The sequence below is a fragment of the Camelus ferus genome, chromosome 24, assembly GCF_009834535.1.
Source record: "Camelus ferus isolate YT-003-E chromosome 24, BCGSAC_Cfer_1.0, whole genome shotgun sequence".
Taxonomy (NCBI): domain Eukaryota; kingdom Metazoa; phylum Chordata; class Mammalia; order Artiodactyla; family Camelidae; genus Camelus; species Camelus ferus.
Genome location: NC_045719.1, coordinates 23,372,453 through 23,383,302, shown reverse-complemented (window position 1 = coordinate 23,383,302; position 10,850 = coordinate 23,372,453). Strand labels below are relative to the sequence as shown.

Sequence of the window (10,850 nt, the reverse complement as noted above, 5' to 3'; positions counted from 1 at the left end):
GATTCTCTGATTCGTGAAACATTTATCAAGTGTCTCTTGTGGGCAAGGATGGTGTCAGTTGCTTCAGTTTCAGTTTTCAGAGGCAGATGGTTTATTAGGAGAAGTGGGGCAGATACTCAAATAAGTGAGGCTTAGAGTAAAACTTCCGAGTGGAAGGCATGAGAAAATGATGTCAAAATATAGAGGGGAAAGTTATTTTTTTCTGCCTGGATGAATCGAGGACAATCTTTTATAGGAGGTAATATATAAATTTGGCCTTGAAGAAAAGGCAAGGTTTGGAGGGGAAAGTCATTCCACATAGAAGGAACAGAAGTCAATGCTCAGGTATGTTTGAAGAATGATAAGTGGTCCGCACTGTGTATAACTTAGGGGAGGTTTGGGGGCAGCGGGGAGATAATGGATGGGAAACATAAGGATCATGTTATTAAGAGGTGTGAACGCTAGAACCCTAGCCTCATTCGGGGGGTGATGAAAACTTGGGGAAGGCGGTTCCTTTGATTTTCAGCATATGACGTTTCAGTAGAAGCTGAATGCTCACATTTTTAACAGGAACTTTTGTCACACTCTGACCCAGGAGGCAAAAGAAGCAGGAAAAGCAAATTTTGTCCAAATTTTGTCCAACGTCCCCAGAATAACCTTTCTGACCTCACAAATAATATTTAACACATAAAAGGACTACATGTCAGGTGCTGTTCTAAGTGTTTTATGTGCATCAACTTGTATATTCCTCAGAAATAAGTGTTTTATTGTTCCCTGTTTTACAGATGAAGACGCTAAGACACCAGAGTGAAGTATCTTGCCCAGACTTCGACAGCAGGTCGAGTGGTGGAGCTGCTAAATGACACAGGTCTGCACTTGGCCCCCGACACGATGTCACGTGCAGCGAGGGCGCAGCTCTTTGAACACTGCAGCTTTAAAATAAGAAAGATTAGGTGGCATAAAACATGCATCGTTTTCCCTTTCCTTTTTTATTCCTCTTGGTTGAAAACAACTTCTTTTTTTTTTTCCTCCTCTCTAAATAGCACACTTCAGAAGTATCTTGGAAGCCATGGAGACAAGTTAAGCTCTGTATGAGCAATTGTTCCACCAACGGAAAAATGCCTGCCTGCAATTCTTCACAATCCTCTGGCAAGCCTTTCTGAGCAGGTAAATGACTCCATCGCACCAAAGAGCCAAACTACTCCTTCCCTGCGACTCTCTTTCCAGAATACGGAAGAGACTTCAATACGTCCTACCAGGTTATTACAAAAGAAACCAGCTGTTGCTTAGTTCATTATACGGCAGCTGACAACAGATTTTAAACACAATAAAACAAAACCATGTATACCTTTATTTTCAATATCACAGAAACCTTTTCTTGCTTTATTCTTTGATATTAGGCTGCGGGTTCGTCCACCGCTGCTCACTGTCTGATTCTAAGACTGTACCTGCTCATGCATGCCTGTCTTGGACCCAAAGAATGCCAAGTGCTAAATTTAGCACTTGGAACAAAGAACAGGAAGTTTTGCAACAAAGGCAGTATTTACTTTTTATTTTTATGCTCTTAAGGAAACTATGTCTCTTCTAAATTTTCTGTGTTCAGCAGCTCTCATAGGTGGTGGTGCATCTTAGTTCAATGAATGAAACACAGTAGAAGCAGAGCATTCTAACGGTGCTATTCTGCACTGCAGCTTTTCTTAATTTATTCACTCATTCACCGTTTGTTCCTTTAGGGCTTGGTATATGCCATTTGCTGTTCCATCATGAGATACTGGGCACTGTGGGATAGAGACACATTAGTGAGATGGTTTCTGCCTTGACAGAATTCATTTAACCTACATGAAAAAGTCTATACACATGCTTTAACACAGAGGAAACTCTGGTAGCATCTCAGAAGAAAAGTAACAACCTTTTCAGAGGCTGTAGGAGTTGGGGATTGATAAGGAGAGATTGTCTAAGTCTCCGGATAAGCTAGACATTTAGCCAGGTCAAGGTAGCTCACCCTATGGGAAGGTCTCGAGAACTTTCTCTGAGCACGTGAGAGATGTGCAATCCATGTTTATAAAGACTTCGCTTGCCACCATCTCTCTCAGTGTTGTCTTTGTCCCTGGCTCCCATTCTAACACAGCCCAACAAGTTGTGACGAGTGCATTCTGCTGAATAAGGACAAAGCTTAAGTCAGATGCAAATTTCTTAATGCTTCCTTTCCACTTACTGACACTTGCCATTTATATGCAAATGTCAGTCTTTTCTCTGATCTTTCTGCAACGCTTGGTCCCGCCAACTTTGCCCTAACCCAGCCTTAGATAATGGAGAGCTGTGTTAACTCTGGATCCAGATTTAACTGTTTGTCCACTCAGTAACTCAAAAAACCAAAAGTCTTGGGTCATTATTCTTCAGGAAATAGCTCTCCGTAAAGATGTACATCGGAGTCCGGGTGATAATGGAATCATAAACTATGGGTGTTAGTCAAAGTGCTTAAAGGTAAATTTCCTGGCTGGATTTCCGCATCCATGAAAGATGATCATTTTTCAAAATCTCCAGTTTAGCAATCTCATGCCTTTGGCAGAAATGTGCACTGGTGGATTACTAACAGGCTTGTTGAGCACATACATACCCAATCAGGACTTTTCACTAATAGATGCATCGGCATTGATTTTTCTGTTTTTCTTAAATGCTTATTTCTGATGAAATCTGTCCAGCCTGCTCAGAGGATGAAAGCTGAGCTCTGCATTATTCGTAGCAGCTTAGGGTGAAATAAATGCTTGCCTACTACTGTATGGCTCAGTGCCCCTGTGTCATAACTATGCATGCCATAAAAGCAGTGATAAACATGATATATTTTTATGACTCTGAATGCTCTATGTGTCAATAAAATATTTTTTAAACTGGATGAAGGCTGCAGTGAACCTGCCTCCCTGCTGAAGCACTGAGTCCCAGTGTCCTGGGTCTGATTCAGCCCGAATGGCAGAATCATCAATTGTCTGTGATGAAATTAGGTGCCTAGAGCTTGTGGCATATACAATGTTTTAGTCCTAATGGTCTGAGAGTTTTTTCCCTGATACGCATTGAGAAACGCTTCCCTTGCTTCTCGTTGGGGAAATGGATCGCAGCCACAATCGACCAGATGAGCTAAATGACCTTTCCTTATTTGAAATGCCCTGGGATTTTACAAGAGGAAAAGATCCATATATGCAAGAGGAAGTGCAATGTAAACTTTTCAAAGGCACTTTAATAGGCTGCTTTTAAAATATAATTTAAATGTGGAGGAACCCCAGTACGGAATACTTATATTGAGTGAAGACAAGATGTCTTTCAGACTTTGGAGGCACGGTGTTATTTATTCTGTAGCAAACAGCAAATAAAAGATGCTGTCAATAGTATTGCTTTTGTCTACACAGGGCTTTGTATTTGCTAAAGCATGTTATGTTTAGTTCTTGCAATAATATCCAGAAGAAAGAGTTGTGTCTTATTCCATTGTACAGACAGTGAGCTTAAGAAACTCCACAGTCAACAACAGAGCATGCCAGGATGGGTTAGACCAAAATTGTTCTTTCTGTTACCCGCCATTGTCTCCCCAATATTTTAGTAGGAGTAACAATGAGCCATTCTATAATGAAAGTATTTTGCATGTAGGACAATGAATAAGAAAGTAAACTTTAAATGGTACGCTAGTCACTGATACGACCATGCCCTTCCGTCTTTACATATAAAGGTCAACAGCAAACATCGCTATATTTTTGCAATACCTGATGAGGAAGACATTGTTATTTCTCAACTTGCAAGCTTCCAAAACAGGCTGAATAAGAATACTTTCTCTGCATTGATTACAAAAGACATATGTTTCATATTTCCCCGAGTCAACTCTCTGTACCTGGGTACCGTTGTTGTTAGGGATTTGATTTTGTTTAATTTTGTTTTGTTGTCGTTGGAGATAGCTAAGTGGCTGTGAGAGGAATTAGTGTTTATTTAGTACTATTCATCATCCCTGTTACACAATTCAAGGCCCAGGGCTAACCACTTCACATCTATTAACAGCTCAGTCTCCAAGCAGCTTCCTAAATTAATCTGCTTGCCAAAAGTATCCTCTGATTCACAGTTAAGAGGGAAAGGAAATCCTCCAGTTCCCTGGGATAGTGCTCATTAGCATAGGGCACATATAGACATTGCAGATCTCCTCGGATTTGCTGGTATTTACATACTGTTTGACATGCATTAGGATGTAAAGGATGGGCACTCTAAAATGTTAGCCTGTGGGCACATGAACTGGAATCAAATGCGTACTGTTAGCACTGCTTTCCTGTTCAATTACACAGCGGTTTGGTTAAGAGTGGAGTTGACACAAGCCTGCCAATCTCCATTCTTTATGATAGTCAAATGTCAAGTACGTTGCAAGCGAGCATTGGCATATGACAAATCGATACAAAATCAGTGGTAATAAGGGCTTTATGGAAGTCCAGGTTACACACTTAGATGAGGATAAATGAAACTGTAAGAAACGAGGTCAGGGCAGATTTTAGGTTCAGGCTCCTCTGGTTCTTCTTAGCGGATATGCTGTTTTCATTCTCCTCTGTGATAATACCCTTTAGAACGTAAGTCAGCTGAGCCACAGTCGCATCCACCGTTCACTGTTCCTAAGCTTCTCGATGCTGCAATATACTTAACACCACGTACAGAGGTACTGTCATGCACGTTTGGTTTACTTCTTCATTGACGATGGATTCCAAGTACAGAGGCATGAAATGACTTGGACTTCAAAGAGAGTGACAAAGTGTGTGAGATCAGCAATAAAAATCTAGGCTCATTAATTATAGAATTTAGAAATTTTCAATTTTTGGCCCCTGATCTTTCATGGTGGCTGGAGTTTTGACACCTCTCACCTGAGCGAGTGTGCCAGGAATGCTCAAAACATCTTCCAAACAGCAGAAGCACCATTTGAACTGAAGAGGAGTCTTCGGGCATGCCATATTCTGGGAATACAGACTTGATCAAATAATTTGATTTCTCTGAGACTGTTTTTATTTTCTCAGGTAACAGAAGCAAAATATGTATCACAGTGTTTGACACATATTGGGATTTCTGGTATATATGAAGCATTCAAGATACAATAGCAATTATTCTTACTTTGCTTTTCTTCACCACCATCACCATGGAATATTGGCAAGGTCTTAGACCATTTTGTCATAGATCAGGATTCACATACCTGTCATTCTACAATTACTCTGTGTGTCTCTAGAAACATCTCTTGTCCTCCCAGAATCTCTGTAACTCCATCTAAAAATTGAGGATAACAGAATTATCTAGGTGCAATATTGTAAGTAGTACAGTACAGATCACATTATGAATCAATAAAAATGAAAGTTATAATATTTATTGAATAACAATGTATACTTATAAATATATAATTTTAAATAGATATAACCTTTGCAATATATATGTGCTATAATATATGAATGAGACATATATTGAAATATTATATTATTTATTATTATCATCATTATTCACATTTATGAAGGGACACATTTAACCATGTATTTTTGCCAGTGAACTATTTCTACTCTAATTTTTAAATGCAGAGAAATTAGCAAGGTGATTATAGTTACAAATCTTTACCAAAAAAGGAGTAAAGAATAGAGATTTTAAAAACCAATGATTAATGAGCTTCAATCCCTAACTGAAAAAGAAAGAAAAAGAGGACTTTCTGAGGATGACCTCTGGGTCTTTCCTCTTTAGCTACATTCTATTCTCATGTTTATCTCTTTTCAGGATTGAAAAACATCTGAATGGTCCCTCATTCAGTCATTAAGAAGGGACCAGGAACATAACACTCCACTCTCTTCTCATTTGAGACCCACCTGCATGGAGATCACTGGGGGCATTAGAGTAAGGATGACACTATCAATCATTACATTTTGCATTTCTATAGTGATTTATTCTTTGCAAAATTGATACTCATTCATCCCGCAAGAACTTCATCCATTTGGCCGGGCCTTCCATCCTGTTGGTTTATACTAACTGGTGATGAAGACGCTCAGATTCTTTAGTCAGAAAATGTTTGTTTCCCAAATCTATAGAAGTAGCCTAGCTGATTTTAAATTCAGCTAATACGAAACCATTTTGAATTAGGCATAATTAACAGCAAAACAAAAACAAAAACAAAAACATTTTAACTAACTGGTTTACACTTCTCCCTAGTGCTCTCATTAGATAACAAATGTTGGGACATTTCTTCTATGGCAAAGACCTTATAAATGAGGTACATTAGGGGTGAGGAAAAGAGGCTTGGAAACATTGAGCAACTTGCTGAGAATTACTCAGCTGGTGAAGACCAAAAGTTGGATTTGAACTCGGGCAGTCTATGTTTGCAGTCTAAATTGATCATTTTTATAACACATAGTATTGTCTTGCTCATCAGTTTCATATTCTCAAAACATAGAGACAAGGTTAAGGAGATTACACAAAGTCTAGAATAAATGCTTGGGAGACTTGAGATTTAAATGTGAAGATTCTTCTTCCTTACATTAAGAATTCTGGATTTGGGAGTGAGGGCAGAATTAGTGCGAGATAAGATTTTACATAATTCCGTTTTTTTGACTAGCTGTGTAAGCACAAACTTCAGCGATTTCTCACCACCAATATCCCTCGCTGTTGTTTGCCTTGCAAACATATGGAATTGGCAATTAGCAGTTTACAGTCCTGATGTTTCACTTTCGCTGTCATCTGAGCTTTTTCTCGACTTAGTACTGTAGAAACCTGCCAAGCCTATAACAAGCTTTGAGAGATGGGGCCCAGCACTTGGGGAAACAGCTGACGGGCTGATCCGATCTGGTCTGCGTGTGTGTGTCAGCCTGTCTCCATTCTGTTGCAGTAACTTCCCTGGGTCCACAAATTTAAGTTTGTTTATGTAACTTGGCAGAGCACCCTGGCCGTGATAATGTGCTATGTTGTCTTCACAAGAAGATTGAAGGCCGCATGGGTAACTCAGGCACTGGGTAGTAAAGAATTTGGCTTTGCCCAAGGAGAGATCTGGCTACTGCCCTCAGCTTCTAGGAGGTAACGTTTGTCATACTTAATAGAAGTGCATTTGTTAAAGGTGGAGGCTGATGTCAAATCTTAGGGTGCAGCCAACAATACCTGATAGTCTTAGGGTGGGGGCTGAAAATGACAAAAGGGCAATCTTGTGATTTAGGTCACACAGGATCAGTTGATCTTGAAACTGAGTCCAAGCATGAAGGTGATTACTGGTCAGTCATGTGTACATAATGGAGCCTTAGTGAAAACTCTGGGCATTAAGGCTTGCGTGAAATTCCCCAGCTGGTGATAAATACTCTAAGAGACTTGTCAGATATCAATGCTGGGGGCATAATGCACCCTGAACATTTGTGTTGGAACCCTCCCAGACCCTACCCTATGAGTGTCTTCCTTTGGCTGGTTTTATTCTGTATCTTTTCCCTGTAACGAACCATAAGTGTGAGTATAATAGCTTTTAGTGTGTTCTGTCAGTCCTTGTAGTGAATTTTCAAAAACAAAAATCATCTTGGGGACTCTCAGAACTTGCAGTTGGTGTCAGAAGTGAGAGCAGCCTTGGTAACTGTGACCTCACGCTTCACAGTTTGGCTAATTATGGGTGGGTACACAGAAAAAGAGAGACAGAGAGAGGGGAGGGAGAGAGAATAGCCAGCCTTGAAACTGGTGATTATATCCAAATCTTGAATCTGTTCCACCCTTTGGATAGCTTATTTCAACTCCGTGATTTTCCACCTGATAATATGGGGGTTGACACAACATACCTAGCAGGATTGCTGTGAGGATCAAAAAAGACCGTAGCTGCAGGGTGTTCCCAGCGTGATGTCTGACACCTGGTAGGTGCTTCGTAAACATTAGCTTTACTGTTCAAAATTCAGGACAGGCTCTTGGAAGCAATCTGAGGAAAACCTCTACCCTGGGCTGAGTATAGCCATTTCAGACACAATTGTTGAAGAACTAGAAGAGAGTTCGGGGTGGTGGAAGGATGCTGCATCGCAGGTAGCAAATAGTTAAAGGTGAAACAACTTGCCCCTTCCTACATGCCCACAGAGAAACAATTCAGTAGAGCTTTTGAAGAACTGCTCTTGAAAGGGGGAGACCGAAGTTCTGCTGATTGGAGTGACTTCTTTGAGGAATCACAAGCTATGGTGTGTAGACAGCATGTAAGTTCATGTATTTCTTCAAAGGGCATTTATTAGAATTTTTGATGTGCCTGAAGGATTATCAGGTAGAAGCTGAGGAATTATCAGGAAACAGACAAAATTCCTCTTCTCGTGAAATAAACAAGTAAGAATACAACGTACATGTCACGTACTAATCATTGCTGTGAAGCAAAATGAAGCAGGCGAAGTGGATGGAGTGTGAGGAGGGCACTGTTATTTGATCATAGGGGGTCAGATGAGACCTTCCTGGAAAGATGACGTTTTAATCAGACACCTGAGCACAGGGAGTGGACAAGCTTTGTCAGTATCTGGGGAAGGATGTTCGAGGCAGGGACATCTTAAAGTGGGACATTCCTGGATATGTTGGAAGAGCAGCAGGAGACCAACATGGACTTAACATTTAATTTTACTAAGACTCTCTAGTCAATTTATACATTTTAATTTAATTTAATCCTATTTCAATGTAATTTTTTTAATTGGACCAAATATTTCTACAGACCTCTGAAGGAATGTGTAACTAAGAAATAAAATTAAAAGAACTATGTAGTGGGACTTCCCCAATAAGTTATTAAAAAGTATTATAAAGTGACAGTGAGTAGAATATAGAGAGGATCCAAGAATCAACAGCCACGTTGGTGTAACGGCAGCAGCCTGGAAATGCTCCCTGAGATCTAGTAACTAACATCTAAAACCACTACAGAACCATCGGAAACCATTAGTAAAGGGATAGATTATTCATTAAATTATATGGGGAATTTTTGCTAATTGGAAAATTAATAAGTTAGGATCTCCCCATACTCTAGGCACCAGAAGTATTTTTCAGATGAGTTAATTTTAAATATAAACATTGCAATCTACAAAAATGGGAAGACATCATGGATTAGTATTGGGACCATCTTAGGTTAGAAAATGGTTTGCAACATATTTAGTTCAAATATAAATTTAAAAAAAACATACATACATTAAAATATAGTAAATCTTTCTCCAAAATTACTTGTGATTAATGTTTTCAAATCATACAAGAAGAAAATAGTTGAAGGGAAATGGCTACACAGGACATTTTTCTGCTATCTCAGCGTTTTTCTGTATTTTTCAGTTTCTTCTGTGTTCTAACCATAAGCCTGTTGGTGTTATCTGAAATTTGTTTTTTTAACCCCAAATTTAAAAGTTGTACTCATCAGAAGTTTTAAATTTAGCATTGTTTGCCATCAGTCATGTCCAGATAATATTTTTAAATCATGCTTCCCCATACAAGAAGCAGAGGAACTTAAATAGGCTTCAGAAAAGAACCATCTTGCTTGCACACCTGTACAAATTCTTTTTGAATTGCACACCCGGTCGGTCATAATATTTCTGGAGACCATAATAAAATCCCCAACCACGGAAGGAGACATTTGAGAACATTTGGATCCCACTTTGAAAGTAGGATGTTTTATTTTCCCCTCCATTTCACTCACAATCAGAAACATACGGGATACTTTATTTGCAGGCTACAAAAACAAATCAAACAGGCAATCCTGCTTTGGAAAGAATTTATTCTTCCTGTGGCTCAGGAGTCTAGCTCTGTGTCTGCACTTGCAAGCCAGTCACTTTCTCTCTAGAGTCGTCAAGGTTAATGGCCCTTCTGTGCCCTCTGTTGCTGCCTCCACCCTGCGTGACGTTATCAGGTCTGGTCCCATTTACCCTCCTGACGCTAATTATTCTGTTGTCTTCTTTTGCTTCTTGGAAATGGGTTGTTTTACCTGATTTCTGCCAGTTGCTCTGTTAGGATTACTACTTGTGTGTTTGTTTTTCTGATGAGGCCCCGTATCTCTTTCTTTGAGTCTCCTGGTTCTCTACCCAAAGGTATTCGCTAGTCGCAGGCACCTCATTCCTACAGGGTTTTGTTGGTGAACCTGGAAGCAGGTGACAGAGGATGCACCCACTGCCGATCCCTAGGTGTCGCCCCTCGCTCACACACAGCAAAGGAGTTGCCGAAAGGTGTGTTAACTACCTCGCTACATCACATACAGATTACCCCCACTATCCAAAACTAGAACATTCCTATAAAACCATTCATAATCTGAAATGGCATAAAGCAAAGAAGCCATTATCTCAGGACACACCTTGCTAAGGGATGCACAAAAAAAATGGAGATACAGCACAGAGACTCACAGACACAGTTCCAAGCTACGGCGGCTGGATGCTGGGATGCTGAGTGTAGTTCTCAGGGAAAGAGCTTGGTGGGGCCACTCTCATGGCCCCAAGTGCTTGCTGCCTCTCCGAGGGCTCGCTGCAGAACCAACACTGAACAGTGTTTTTGCTTCTCATCTTTTTTCTTAACAATGAAATCCTCTTCAGATTTCTTTTGGTTAGCAAAAAACAGGCACTAAAGCAGGTCTTTTGTAAAAGTGAAGTGGTGTACAGCAAACTTTCTTCAACAGGAGAATACTGTAGTGGTTACATCTTTCTCTGTTGAACCGGTATTTTCTGCAACAGGACGTCGTGACTGAATGGAGTGGGAAGACAGAAGCGGCTTTTTAGAATCAGACAGAATTTGCTGCTAGTGGGTTAAATCTAATCATTGATTTGTGTAATGTTTTAGAGCTTGAGGCCTCTCTTATAGCTGCATTTCTTAGATGTTCAACAATATTAATGTAACCTAAACTATGCTGATAACCTTGCCTTTTTTTCCCCTTCTCC

At 40.0% G+C, this 10,850-nt stretch overlaps 1 long non-coding RNA gene across 1 annotated transcript; it reads right to left on the bottom strand.

The window, feature by feature from the left end:
• Window positions 1–1,516: 1,516 nt before the first annotated feature.
• LOC116659620 lies at window positions 1,517–10,634 on the bottom strand. Its single transcript, XR_004315005.1, has 3 exons — window positions 10,323–10,634; window positions 5,183–5,253; window positions 1,517–1,757 (listed from the first exon to the last, which is right to left on the bottom strand). It is a non-coding gene; the product is annotated as an uncharacterized LOC116659620 (long non-coding RNA).
• Between the last annotated feature and the right edge of the window lie 216 nt (window positions 10,635–10,850).